Below are 11,882 nucleotides of genomic sequence, written 5' to 3'. Positions count from 1 at the left end.
ATCCTCATCCACTGCTGATGGTGATGACGCAGAGAAATGGGAATCCTCATCCATTGCTGATGGTGATGACGCAGAGAAATGGGAATCCTCATCCATTGCTGATGGTGATGACGCAGAGAAATGGGAATCCTCATCTATTGCTTATGGGAATATAAAATGTGTCACCCACTTTAAAAAAAGTTTGGTAGCTCCTCAAAAAGTTAAACATGAAATTTTTATATGACACGAAATTCCACTTTAGGTATACACTCAATAGGATTGAAATAAGATACTCAAAAAAATACTTGTATACAAATATTTATAGCAGCTGTATTCACAATAGCATAAGGTGAAAACAACCCAAATGTCCACCAAGGAAGGAATTAATAAACGAGTAAGTAAACATATATTGTGGGGTGTGTGTGTATATACACATATATATCACTACATATGCATACCAATATATATGTGTATACAACAAAATATTATTCAGCCACAAAAATTCAAGGATTGATAAATGTTACAATGAGAATGCACCTGAAAACCATTACTTTAAGTGAAAGAAGCCTGGCAGAAAAGGTTACATGTTGTATGATGCCATCTATGTGAATTATCTAGACAATACATAGAATTAGCAGAGGGTGGTTGCCCATGGCCATAGGCTGGGGAGAGTAGGGAGTGACAGGTTAAGGCATATAGGACTTTATTTTGGGGTACAAAAGTGTTTTGAAACTAGATAGAGGTAGTGATTGCCCAATATTATGAATGTACTAAATGGCAGTGAATTTTCACTTTAAAATGATAAATTTTATGTCATGCAATATTTACCTAAAAACAGGTAAGAAATAAACAGATATTCCCATATGTGTGTTGATATTATCTCATTTACTTAAAAACCCTGGCCACATAGAATTTCATGGTTGCAGCTCTTAAATTGAGAGTTCATTGTCCTGTATATCTGAGAGAATCTCAGGGGAGGTCAGGAACACACTGATTCTTTCACACGAATACACCTGCTCACCCTATCTGTATGTTATTGACAATGCCTACTTCCCCCATGAAGCCTGGTACTTTTCAGTTCTATCAATCCAAGCTGTCTGAGTTCAGGAAACAAGTGTTTGTCTATTTTTCTTTTTCCTTTAGAATCCTGTTTATTTTTCTTTTTCTGTGGAAAGCTGTGGTCTGTAGGACTGCAGTGAAAAAATGAAAGGCCTCCGATGTTTTGGTGACCCCAAACAACTGATGAGGCAAAGGACAAGCATAAAAACAAAAAGGCATTGGAGTTGCAAAGTCAGTGAGAGCGTGTCCAGCCCTTGATGTTGCACAAGACCACAATGCATGTGGTCCTGAGGGCATATAAAGCCAGGCTTAGCACCATCTATTCTGATTTATTTGGTGTGAGGATTTGTTATTTCTATTCAATACCACGGTGAATTTTCAACATGACTTAAAACTCCAATTGATTCTGCATGCACCAAAAGTTGAACTATTCTCAGCTTGGGAACAGTCTGTCCAGAGAGTAACTAGCCTGGTCATACACTGTCTTTGTTCCTTCACTCTGACCTCTTAGTGTGTTTAAGGGGTGAAGGCATTTTCTTCTGTGAAGCTCTCAGTGACTACAAAAATTGACCCCAAGAAGCATGCAATGTTTAAGAAATGTTCTCCCCTCTCAAGTTAAGTCTCCATTTTCTTGTTAAGAGCAATAACTTGCCCAGAAAACGCTCCCATCGCACCCTGACTTTGATTCTCCGGGATCAGGGCAGTACATTGTATTGCTCATGACATCATGGTCTCCGTGCAAAATAAAGGCAAAGGAAGTTCTGTTTGATGTTAGTGGCCTTTGTTATTTATCATGGAGAGAGGAGGGAGGAGAAAAAGTTGGATTCTATCACTCGCAGATAACAACAGAAGTTTCAAACTAAACTTTTAAGGGCTTCAGTCAGTGTTCTTCATCTTTCCAATTCCTTGCTCATCCTCTCCTTAAAAGTTGACCTCTTGTGCTTGCTTCGACAGCACATATACTAAAATTGGAACGATACAGAGAAGATTAGCATGGCCCCTAAGCAAGGATGACACGCAAATTCATGAAATGTTCCATATTTTTCTTACAAGGGTAAGAAGTGAATCTTTCTAAAAGCAGAGTATGAATGTCTTAACTCAATGACTGAGAGAATGACATGAAGGTTATGTTAACCAGTTTGATGAGAGTATTTCAAAATGTATATGAAAATAGCACACTGTACCCCATGATTGCATTAATGTACATAGTTATGCTATAAAAAATAATACTAATAATAAAAAAAGAAATGTACATCCAAAAAAAGTTGACCTGTTTTGAGGTTTCCTTGAATAGGTGTTCTGCATACTAAGAAGTGAAAGAGAACTTGACTGAGCATGTGGGGGAGGGCACTCCTGACAGACCCTGGGATTAAGATTCCTATCATGATAAACAGGTTTCTTACTAAGTGCGTGATCCTCAGCCACTCAGTGAAATTCTCTGTGCAGTTTCCTCAGGTGCTGAAAGATCAGTGGCAGGGTGCTGGCCACATGCACTGGGGCTGGAGGGCTCGAACTGGGCCCAGGCCTGCTAAAACAAACAAACAAAATTAGATAGCTGGGCATTGTGGCTGGCTTCTGTAATCCAAGTTACTTGGGAGGCTGAGGCAAGAGAATCATTTAAGCCCAAGAATTTGAGGTTGCTGTGAGCTACGACACCACTGCACTCTACCCAGGGTGATATAGTGAGACTCTGCCTCAATTTAAAAAGAAAAGAAGTACCTGTCTGCCCTTCAGAGGGAATATTATAAAGACAACATATCTAACTTCTGTATATTTTAGACTATGGATTTTTTTTAACCAACTGTCAAAAAGCATAATTCTCTTTCATAATCAATTATATAACATATTTCAATTATGGCGGTTGCCAAACCCAGACCCTTTTCAAAGAAAATATGCTTCCTGCTAAGAAAGGGTTATGGTCAGCTACATTTGCTGCTGTATGGCCTGGCCTCCTGTCTTAGCCAGTGACTAGAGGTGAGATCCCAAAGTCTGCAAGACCGGCTGGTATGAAGAGGGTAGATGAAGAAACCAGATTCTCTTTATTTGGAATTAGCACTGTAAAATTGTTAGAATCAGGACATAAAACTGAGAGTACAGGTAGGAAGTAGTCGTGAGGAATGATCAGGGCCCTGGGTGATGGTGGTGGGATTGTAGGGTGAGCAGAGAGAGAAGACCCAGCATAGATAGGAGCCAAGTAGATACTGTAAAGCAGACACCATGAGTTCAGTAAAACTGTAGAGAGGGGATGAAAAGGTAAGTCAGTCAGCAGCCAAAGAAAAATAATCATTGCAGAGAGAAGTGGGAACTCCAAAAAAGATAACATTTATTGAGCAAACATTGAGTGCCCGTTGTGCAATGTTGGACATGGGAGATTCAACAGGAAGACAGGCATGGAGCAAACAACCGAGCAGATCATTATTAAGGACAGAAGTCCTCAGTGTTGTTTTCTTCTCTAAGTGTTTTGATGGGGAATACATAGGGCTGCAGGAGTGCATAATAGGTATGGTCAGCGAGTCAAGGCAGTTCAAGGAAGACCTGTGAGAGAAACTGGCCATTTAAGCTCACACCTGGCTAACAAGTGGAGGTAACTCTAGGAGAGGAGGGAAATAGTGAAGAGTAGTTCAAACTGTTGTAAAGAAAACATGAGAAGACTTTCGAATGAGACACAAACAACTCGCCAGCATCAGGACAAGAATATTTCTACCATTAATTCCATTTTCTTTGTTCCTCTAACCCAGCAGTTCTCAGCCTGTGAGTAGCGACCCCTTCGTAACAATGAAATCACATCGCGGCATTAGAAAGGCTGAGAACCACTAAGCAAATGTCTTAACATAATAACTAAGAAAATGACATGAAGGCTATGTTAACCAGTTTGATAAGAATATTTCAAATTGTATATAAAAATACCACACTGTACCCCATGACAGTATCAATGTACACAGCTATGATCTAATAAAAAAAAAAAGACTTAAGACAGTTCACATGAAACTTAGGTTTATAGAGACATATAAGACATGATCCTGCTCTCAAGAAGCTTAGGATGTAGATGAGCAGATGGGCTGTTAGCAGAAAACAAAGAACAGAACTAATAATGAAGCATACTATTTTTAAAATGCCAAGTTATAAGTATAAACAGAAAATGGTATATAAATTCAAAGTTGGCAAATCATAATTTTCAAATTATTAAAAACACATGTCTTTCAAAAAAGATATATTCTTTGTGGTAGTTACCATAGGGCTTACGTACAATATCTTATAGTTGTAAGAATCTATTTTAGGTTACTATCAAGTTAACTTTAATTGCATACAACAACTAGATACTTCTATTTTTTTCCCCACAACACCTTATGACATTGTTATTACAGTTTGCATCTTTTGATATTGTGTATCTATTAATATATTTTCATAGTTGTGATTATTTTTTAATTTACATTATAAAAACTTTTAATGATATCGTCAAATTGATTTCTAGAAATGTGGTATTAATTTACATTCTTCCCAGCAGAATCAGTGTCACTTTTGCCCACATCTGCATCAACATTGCATATTCTACCATTGCCATTTCAATCCTAGATTTGTTCTTTCAATTGCTCAAGATACAAATTTATTAGATGGTTACAAGGCATAACTCAAATTTTTTAGTTGTGGTTATTTTTAATAGTTTTGTATTTTAACTTGTGTACTAGAGTTAAGTGATGTATACACTATCCTTATAGAATTACAATATCATGTATTGTCTCTATATTGACATATCTATAGGTGTTTTTATATATACATTCATATGTTTTCATCTCACTGTTTAGCATCCTTTCATTTCAACTTGAAGAACTACTGTTAGCATTTCTTATAAGGTAGGTATAGTGGTCATTAAATCCCTTTTGTTTTTTTGAAAAGTCTTTATTTTGCCTTCATTTCTGAAAGATACTGCTGCTGGGTATAGTATTCTTGCTCATTAACTTATCAGCTTTTAATTTTTCTTTTAGACCTTTGACTATATAATCTCATTGCCTTCTGGCTTACAAAATTTCCGTTTAGAAATCTCCTGATCATCTTATGAGAATGTTGTTGTAGCAGCCCATGTAGCTTATGGCTAGGAGGAGTGAGAGTTCTAAGAAATACCTGTAATGGAACACCTTGGTGGAAAGGGCATGGAGAGAGATTTAGCTCTCCTAACAAGCATGAGAGCTCGTGAGATAAGAGCAGTGGTGAATTGGCAGTCCTCCATCTGTGGTATCGAGAGGCACGAGCTCAGCCTTATATTAGGCTGGAGAAGAAGGCAGTCAAAAAGCATGCGCATTCTATCACGGACATGCTTACTCTGACTCTGTCTCCTCTCCTGCCTGCACAGCGCCAGCACGACATCTCTCTGGTGAAGATCACCAAGCTCTGCTAAAGACTAAGATCTATCTGTTCTAAGAAGACTGCTTTACTTTCTCTAAAACACTCTCTTTCTCCAGCTAAAGTAGATGGCCCTCAAGCACTTAAGAGAAACTATTCCTGAGCAAGGTAGCTTAGTGGTCCATGTCTGGAATCTATCAAAGCTGGGCCCGAGACCTGGCCAGTCCCAGGCCCTGACAAATGGTGTCAGAAGCAGATCCGGACAGCTATTGTATGGAAAAAGTTGCTTTTCTCTTGAAATTTTAAAAATTCTCATCTTTGTCTTTTGACAATTTGATTATATCAGTTGGAAGTATCTGGGTTCATCTTATGTGGGATCCTTTGTGATTCTTATATACAGATGACCATTCATTTCCCAGATTGGAAATTTTCAGCCACCTGTCTTTGAATAAGCTTTGTGGCCCTTTCTCTTTGTGTGTCTCTCATTCTCTTCTTTTTCTGGGACCTCCATAATGTACCAATGTCCACTTGATTGTGTCCCAAATTTTCCTTCAGCTTTCTTCACTCTTTTTCATTATTTTTCTTTTTGAGTCTTCTGATCAAGTTCAAATGATCAATCTTTGAGTTCACTAATTCTTTCTTCTGCTTTGTCTCGTCTGCTACTCAATCTTTCTTGTGAATTTTACAGATTGTTTTTCATATTTTTCAGCTCTAAGATTTCAATTTGGTTCTTTATTACACTTTCTATCTCTTTGTTCAAATTCTCACTTTTTGCATACATTTTTCCCCTAAGTTCATGGAATATCTTTATAATAGTTATTTTGAATTATATGTTCTGAGATTCATAAATCTCTGTATTATTAGATTTGATTTCTGGGTTTTATTTCTCTGTTTGGGGTCTATTTCCTTATTTCTTTAGGTTTGATTTCTGGAGTTTATTTCTTTGTTTGGAGTGTATCCCCCTATTTCTTCATATTCCTTGACACTTTGTGTTGATATCCAAACATTAGGAAAAACACCCATCTTTCCTAGTGTAGAATACACAAAATCAAAAGAAAAAAAAATTAAAACACATCAATATAAAAACAAATTAATGAAGTACAAAGGAATATAGCAGAAAAGAAAAAGAAAAAAGATAAAAGCTCTAAGACAGAAAACATTTTTTAAATAGCAGTAGTAAATCTTTTTATATCAATAATTACTTGATATAAATGTAAATGGATTTAACACTCCAATCAAAGATAGTTTTGAACAGATAAGATCAAAATCCAACTATATGCTGTCTACAAGAGTCTCACTTTAGATTCAAAGATACATATAGGTAGAAAGTAAAGAGATGTAAAAAGATGTTCCATGTAAATGATAACCAAGGAGATCAGGGAGGTTATATTTATTTCAGACAAAATAGACTTTAAGTACAAAATTTAAAACAAGAGATAGAATGTGATTATATAATAAAGGGGTCAATTCAGCAAGACAATATAACAATTGTAAACAAATACACACACCCAGTATCAGAGCACCTAACTATATAAGCAAACACTGACAAAACTGAAAGGAGGAATAACTAATACAAACTTCAATATTCAAATTTCAACAATTAATAGAATATTCAGAGAGAAAATCACTAGGAAATAGTGAGCTTAAGAACTCTATAAACCAAATGGACCTGACAAACGTGTGTGGAACATTCCTCCCAATAGCTGCAGAACACATTCTTCTTAAGAGCACATAGAACAATCTCCAAGATGTTGAAGCCACATCAATATAGGTGGCCACAAAATAAATCTTAACAAATTTATGAAGATTGAAAATTATCCCAAGTATCTTTTTTGACCACAGTGGAATTAAACTAGAAATCAATTAAACTAGAAATCAACAGAAGAAAAATTGGAAAATTTATAAATGTGTCAGAATTAAACAACACACTCTTGAATAACTAATGGGTAAAAAAAAGAAATTTAAAGGGAAATTAGACAATATCTCAAGACAAACAAAAGAAAAATACAACATACCTAAATTTACAGTAAAAGCAGTAGTGAGGGAAGTTTACAGCTTAAATGCTTACATTAAACAAGAAATATCTCCAACAAACAACCAAACTTTCTATCTCAAGGGACTAGAAAAGAAAGAACTAAGTCCAAAGTTATCAGAGAGAAGAAAATAATAAGATTCTATCAGAGATAAATGAAACAGAGAATAAAAAAGGAAACTATTAGGAATAAAACAATGAAACTAAGAGTTGATGTTTTAAAAAGATTAACAAAATTAACTTGGCTATACTCACTAGGACAAAAGAGAGAACACTTAAATACATAAAATGAGAAATAAAAGAGGAGACATTATAACTGATGCTACAGAAATAAAAAAGTTCACAGAAGACTCAGGAGCAATGAGACACCAACAAGTTGGGTAACCTGGAAGAAATGTAGACATTACTAGACACACACAACCTACCAGAACTGAATCATGAAGAAGCAGAAGATCTGAACAGACCTATAATTATTAAGGATATTGAATTAGTCATAAAAATCTATCAATAAAGTATTATATATGTATACACACACACTGAAATATTATTCAACCTTTAAAGAGAAGGGAATCCTGCCATGTGTGAGAACACGGCCGAACCTTGAGGTCATTTAGCTAAGTAAAATAAGCTGGTGACAGAGGGAGAAATACTGCACAATTCCACCTATATGCAACATCTAAAATAGTCAAACTCACAGAAGCAGAACATGGAAAGATGATTTCCAGTAGCTGGGGGCAGGGGGAATGGGATATTGCTGTCCAACAGGCATGAAATTTCCTATGCAAAATGGATAAGCTGTAGAGGTCTACTGAACACTACTGTGCCTGTAGTTAATGACATTGTGTTCTACACTTAACATTTTGCTAAGAGGGTAGATCTCTTGTTAAGTGCTCCTACCCCAATTTTAAAAAAGAAGATGTTTAGCATGTTTCACAATTTCATTTATGTGACTGAACAGCCTCCAAAATGATAAAGCTACTCCAGTGATGATATAAAAGACTAGAATTTATATAGTCAGTAGAAGTAAGAATGCTAAAAGAATATTAAGTTAGATAAAAAAAAATCTGGATCCTAAAAGATTGTTGGGAAACATTACATTGCTTGAGAGATTCAGCTTTCAGAATACTAGAAAATTGTACTAATATGTGGATGTTTAAATATCACACAGGCATTTCATTCTGTCTTATTTTCAAGTTCTGGATAAATTTTCTTGAACAACGCCTGTGCTATCACAAGTAAGCTGAACGTTATTTTTGATAATGTGCATAGACACACATTCTTACCCATCCATAAAAGCCAACTTGCTAAGTTTTTGTGCTATGATCTTTAACTGAACTGTGTTCTATAGTTTTAAAGTTAGTTGAAATTAGACATATCTTAATACATTGCTTACGTATGAAGCCATGACTCCAGTTCTTATTATATGATAATTTATATATACTGACTCAGTGGTAGCTGTTGTCTGTAGTCTCAGAACCACATGTTTATATTGTGTAGGTTCTGCTCTACTTAGCCTAACTTATATACATAGTGAAGCAAGGTGTATTGTATCATTAACTTTTTCATATTTTCAGCAAAACTAGAGAGAAGTTCACTTAGTTAACTTTTGTCTGGAGGTTATGTTAAAAAATCTAAGAATCCAGTGCTGCATTTTCAATAGACTTTATCGTTCCATGTATTATTTGTACTTTTATTAGCTCATATATTCTTATAGTTTTTTCTATTCTTATTAGCTCATGTATTCTTAGGCTAAGACACTAACTCAGAAATTAACCTCCACCGGGATTTTACATGTTGTATAGAACCATTTATAAGTTCTGCCTTCTGCAAAGTACCTCAATTCAATAAGTCTTAGCCTGCTAAGGAAGTGACATTCTTTACCACCAGCTGCAAGCCATAGACCTCCGGGAGGGCTGTGTAGACGGTGATTCCACATATAAAGTACAACCTCTGTCCTTTTATAATGGTGGGCTCTTTATACTTGATGAAAAGGGATTTATTTTCCAACATGGCATTACTGGTATGACTTTGGTTGCACAATTGATCTGCCTACTTACATCTGGCATAAGGACTGATTCCTAAAAATACTCTGTGGGTAATTACTTTCCATTAAAGGTAAAGAGGCTCAATCCAGGGAGTTGTAATAATATTTGTTCACTGTTCTAAGTATGTTTGCAGACGAGACAATCAGAATCATTCCTGTTTTATACAGAATAATCATAGATTATGACAGAGATAACATTTCACTGATAGTTTGCTTATTTATAGATGAATTGTACTTGGAAATTATAATATCTGAATTTGGTAGGGTCTTACCCCTCTTTCTTTCTTTCCTTTTTCTTTTGGTCAATAGTCAGTTGTGATTTTTCTAAGTTTTACTCAACCTAACAGTTTTCTGGATTAAAAGATCCAGGGTCATTATCATCTTTATAGACTATGGTAAGATTTCCCATAGGATATTTTCACTTAATTTTGAGGGGCCAGTGGGAATAAGGAAACATTCAAAGAGTATTTTGGTTGTATAAGGTATAAGAATGGCATGGATTAGAAATAGGTCAAGAAAAAAGAGAAAGGAAATCTTGTATGCATATCAGAAAAAACAATGTTAAAAACCCTGTTAGCAATATTTTAAAATAAATAGCCTTGTGTAGATTTTCCTCCTTGGTTTGCTTCAGTCCAAATTTACATTCTGTTGATCTTGGGTCACTGCTTCTACTTTCATGCAGTTCCCTCCTTCAGGATCAGAGTAGCTCCTCAGATCCCTCCTCAGGCCTCTGGTGAGGTTTGGCAAGTGTTGCTCAGGGGTTGATACCAGCTCTCCTGGAAGGCCCTGTACATGAGTCTTTTCCTTGCACCATTGGTAGTCAGAAATGCTTGTTATTTCCCTCTCCTTCAAAATGCTAAGATGATCCTCCTCTGCTGTTTCTTCTAGAAGGTCCAATTTCCAGCATATAGCTAGAAAAAAGAGGGGGAGAAAGGAGAGGGCTTCATGCAAGATGACAGAAGATGAAAGTACCTATTAATGACCAAATAGAAATTTGGGGTAACATTTTTTAAATAAAGAAATCAGGAAAATTATAGGAAAACAAATGAGTACGCTATAGGTAAGAAGGTAATAGAGTCCTAAAAAGATAAAATAAAAGGACAAAGATTTTAAGAAAAACAAAGTCCTGAAGCCTCAAGTATGAAATGGGTCAGGAGATTTACTGGGTAGGAAAATGGAAAGTGGAGTAGAGGGAGGAGAGGAACGACACTGAGACCGTTTGGAAGAAATAAGATTATGATTTGTGAAAATCGTTTCAGATTTGCTGGAAAAAGAATTATGAGTGTGTCAGCCACGGAAGACTTTATATACTTAGAGACAACCTGTTAACATTAAATTAGATTAAAAATATTTTGAAAGGGGGTTATTCAAAAGCAGGTGTCAAGTAGGCAGGAATATTCCTGTTGATTGTAGCTCTCTCTAACAATCTCAAAGAGTGGTTCATTCATTGCGTTAGTGTTGACTTCTAAATTACTGTGAAAAATGACAGGAAAGGGAAAAAGCCATGTCAAAGATTACTGTTATAGAAAAGCCACATGATGTGCTCATTCATTTTAAGAAAGCTTGTCCTTAAATTTTTCTCTACCCACTTTCCACTTGACTGATAAGCTACAACCAGAGATCTGGCTTAAGTACTCAATTGTTATTTTTCTAGGTGAAAAGCAATGGGCTTGGAGCCAGTTTTAGTTTCCTAAACTTAGAACAAATTTAGGAGAAATCTAAGGATGAAAGACATGTTGATCTTTCTTCCCAAGATGCTCCCTGGGAGGTCTGAGGGCTCTGTGTCCAGCATGAAGCCTGGGCTGCAGCATGGGGGGCAGGTCACCTGGTGCCTGACCATGACGACTCTGAGTCCGCTTCCTCCCAGGGGGGCACCTGTGTTCTTCTCCCAGAACCCCTCATCTCAGTCCCTGTGCTCATCCGAAATGCCACTTAATGCCAAGATTCAACTCCAGTCCCACTCTCTGTGATGTCAGTTCTGTTCCCTCTGGCTTTCATAACTCTCCCTTTCAGAGACCAGATGCAGTGTTCAGAGGTTATATCATGGTACCTCGAGTTTCTGAGCCAAATGACACACTTAATAATGCAGAAAAGTCATCAACCCTCACATGGTATTGGTTATAACCTTATATGATGGGGGAAAAAATCAGTGTTCCTGGCAATTTACCTCCTGTTTTTTTCTTTTTTTAAAAAAAATTATATTATAAACACATAGATTATATATACATTAATGCATTTATGGGGTACAATGTGATGATTTCAACATCACATTGGTTAATATATACCTCATCTCTTTTACTTATTGTGTTAAAACATTCATACTCCATACTAATAGATCCGACACGTACCTTGCCTTATGCACCACAGGTGTGATCCCACCATTCGCCCTCCCTTGATGTGATCTCCCCCCTGCCCCCCTTCATCTTGGCC

General features: G+C 36.3%; 1 non-coding gene across 1 annotated transcript; it reads left to right on the top strand.

The window, feature by feature from the left end:
* Positions 1 to 1,976: 1,976 nt before the first annotated feature.
* On the top strand, positions 1,977 to 2,083 carry LOC111724422. Its single transcript, XR_002772725.1, has one exon. It is a non-coding gene; the product is annotated as a U6 spliceosomal RNA (small nuclear RNA).
* Positions 2,084 to 11,882: the final 9,799 nt, after the last annotated feature.

The sequence above is a fragment of the Otolemur garnettii genome, unplaced genomic scaffold (genome assembly GCF_000181295.1).
Source record: "Otolemur garnettii isolate 467f Iridium unplaced genomic scaffold, OtoGar3 scaffold00001, whole genome shotgun sequence".
In the NCBI taxonomy this organism is placed as follows: domain Eukaryota; kingdom Metazoa; phylum Chordata; class Mammalia; order Primates; family Galagidae; genus Otolemur; species Otolemur garnettii.
This window is presented reverse-complemented; position numbering and strand designations above follow the sequence as displayed.